Raw genomic sequence first — 3,595 nt, forward strand, 5'->3', positions numbered from 1 at the left:
ATAAAAATTAATAGCTTTGGAAACCTTACATAGGGTCACTATGAGCCAGAGCCAAATGGAAAGCACATTACCACCACAAACACAACTTAATAACAAAAAATCACTATTGAAAGTTTGTATCTTTTCCTATGTTTCCTTCTAAGAGACTTCTGATATAGCATTTTTGTTTTATTTCTATTCCATATGCTAGATGACTTGGCACAGTGGCAGGAGCACTAATGGGCTCAAGCATAACAATTGTGAGGATGGCACAGGGCTTAGGAGAGTTCCATTCTGCTGTGCATAGAATTGCTATGTCAGAAGCAACTCAATGCACCTGACTCCAACATGATGCTTGTAGTTTATAGCTTCCTTCATTTATTATATAAAGAACAATTTAATGTATTATTAAAGTTTATCAAACACTGTGATGACTGCAATACCTTTTATTAGTTTTCAACGGATACTTTTCGGTATGTAAGGTAGATAATTTGTTCTGCATATAATGCTAATTTCCCCTTCTATTTTCAATAGTTATACCTGTTCAATATGGTGGTAAGGAGCTCTAGTAGCGTAATGGTTACGAATCGGGCTGCGAACCTTAAGATCAGCAGTTCGAAACTACCAGCTGTTCCGCAGGATAAAGATGAGGCTTTCTGCTCCCGTGAAGATTTACAGCCTCGGAAACCCTGTGCAGGGTCACTATGAGTTGGAACGGACTCCACAGAACCCAACAACAACAATATGGTGGTGGTGGTCGTTATGTGCCGTGGTGTCGGTTCCAATTCTTAGCGACCCTGCACAGGATTTCCGAGGCTGTAAATCTTTACGGGAACAGAAAGCCTCATCTTTCTCCCACGGAACAGCTGGTGGTTTCTAACTAGCAAACCCTAAGGTTAGCAGCCCACTTCGTAACCACTATGCTACCAGACAATATAATTTAGGTAAATTCACTGACCTGCAGTAATTTCAGATCAGTATTTAACAGGATGAAAAGTCACTAGCAAAAAAAGTTGTTGTTAGATTCATGACTTTAACCACCAACCCACTGCTGTCCATTCTGACTCATAACAACATTCTAAGACAGAGTAGAACACTTTACAAGCGTAATTTTTATGGAAGCAGACTGCCATAGCTTCTGCCTATGGAGCAGCTGGTAGGTTTTAACCACTGACCTTTAGGTTTACCAGTGAGCACTTTAACCTCGGCACCACCAGGGCTCCGTTTTGAAAATACAAGGAACAAATATTTAACACAGTCTTAGAGGTTTGATTTCCAAATTGCAGCATATGAAGTTTGTTCTATTAATGAGAGACAGTATCATGTCACTTCTACTACTGAGTCTATGCTCTAATTGTTCACATCTCAATAGCAACAAAAACAAAGCTAAACAATTGCTCAATGATATGGAATTACTTCTACATAACAGAGAACAGAGCAGCTTCACTTCACTCACTTCTGTTTCCATGAGTCCCAAATTAAATGTCACCTTGATCAAAGAATATACATTATCATTTCCCCACAAAACCCCAGCATACATCTTTGATCCTTTTTGCTCATGACAGTAGATGAACTGAGTATAAATTACTAGAAAACTTATCATTAGGTTTGAAAGACCAAATAAATGCATATCAAAGGAAGAATACAACACTACAAGTGGCAATATTTGGAAATATTAAAGTCAAACTGGAGGTTAATAACGTATTGATTTTTTTTTTAGAAATGTTAACAAAAATGTTTTGTTGTTAAGTGCCGTCGAGTCGGTTCCAAGTCCTAGCAACTCTGTATAGGGTTTCTGAGCAGTGACTGGTGAGCTTGAACCACTACCCTTGCAGTTCAAATTGACCTTGTGGTCCAGCACATTAACCCACAGCACCACACCAGCACTGTTTTTTTTTTTTTTTTTTTAAAGTCCAGTTACATTGGAGTTTATTAAAAATAAGAGAAAAAGGTCATAATGTTTTCATACAATAAATAACTTGGTTCTTTAAATAATAATTATGACAATAGCAGAAGGAATTAAGGAATGCTGTACTTGTGATCCATAGAAAACACCAACATTTTGGGTTGTACATAATTAAAGAAGTACCTCAAACACTTTTCAAAATATTGTAATAGCCAGTACATAGAAGCAAGCATAAGAGGAGGGCATGAGAATGCAATAGAGAAAAGAAAAGGAAAAAAAAAAAAAAATCATACAGGAACTACTGAATTTCTTAAAAATCACTGAGCAAGAAAAGCAACATTGACCTTCACATACTGATTTTACACAACTTCTATACAGTACCTTGACTTAAATCCAAGAGCAAACGTTAAGACTCTCCTCCTCTATTTTTGGTAAACAACTGACTGGAAAAGTGGATGACTTTCTCCCCTGGATCTTACCTGGGACTAGCCTTTACATTTTTTTTTTTTTAAATTTATTTAAAAGAGGACAGGTTTGGCACCTTTATACAGATGTCACCAATGTTAATATTTCATGGGATCTCAGGAAGATTCATGTTCTTTACAGCTGGTACAGCACTGGCTGGGGCTCCTGAGAAGCCAGCCTCAGATTTCTCCAGTTAATTTTGTGCATCCGTTTGTGATACAATCTCATTCAGTCTCCAATACCATTCCTCCCATCACCATTTCTGCAAAAATATTGTGAACCTTGTCTACATAGAAAATTAAATCCAGTTCACAGACATTTTGAAAACACCTGTCTAATGTTTCCACAAATATTTGAATTAGATCTGAAAAGTCAAGTTCACTTTCTGAAGAATCCACACAGAAGACAGAACATAATGTGTAATGTCTATAAATCAGTTTGTTGTCAGATCCTCTCTTGCCAATCCTCCTTCTAGTAAATTACCATCATTTTCATCTCTCTTAGATACCAACAGGAATGTTTCTCTGATGATTTGCTGTTGTGTATTTTCCCTGTAAGGCTGGCAGAACTTGGAGAGGCATGGTTTCATGTGGTTGTTGAAGATGAGGATCACCTTGATCATGGCTGGGCAGGGCCCACCCAGTGGGCACTAGGGGGCCGGCCAATGCAGGGGTGAGTGCAGGCAGAAGAGCCTCACTACACACCAACACTCTTAACAAAAATAAACAGAAAAATTTTATGTGGAGATTAATTTTATGTGTTTCCTACTGGAAGCAAAGTATAAGATCTATACATAAATGTGATAGTGGGTCTTCTAATGAATTTTTTATAGCTAGTAAAAGTAGATATTTTAAAGCAAATCACACTAAAATGAATAGAATAAAAATGGCTCATATGCTCTGAGATAATCTTTAAATCATAAATGTTCCCTGGAGTTTTCTTGAAACAACAACAAAAAAAGGTTTAGTTTAAATAGTAAAGAATGTTTGCCTTTAGCATTATGTTCTTTTAAGATTTATTTATATGGATCAAATTAACAACAGAAACTTTAAAGTTTAGGTAGAAACTTCCTGAAGGGACAGTAAAATCATGTGAATTGGGGCTGAACAACCGGAAAAGGAGGGTGTGAATGGTGGTACAACTTGAAACATACAAACGCAATCAATGAGTTGCACATGTAGAAAGTGGTGAATTAGTGTATGTTTCCTATGTACATTCTCAACAAAAATATAAAAGATTTAAATA

General features: G+C 36.8%; 1 pseudogene; it reads right to left on the reverse strand.

Annotated features, from left to right (window-relative positions):
• Positions 1–2,399: 2,399 nt before the first annotated feature.
• On the reverse strand, positions 2,400–2,972 carry LOC102828056 (annotated as a pseudogene).
• Between the last annotated feature and the right edge of the window lie 623 nt (positions 2,973–3,595).

This window comes from Chrysochloris asiatica, unplaced genomic scaffold (genome assembly GCF_000296735.1).
Source record: "Chrysochloris asiatica unplaced genomic scaffold, ChrAsi1.0 scaffold00003, whole genome shotgun sequence".
Taxonomy (NCBI): Eukaryota; Metazoa; Chordata; class Mammalia; order Afrosoricida; family Chrysochloridae; genus Chrysochloris; species Chrysochloris asiatica.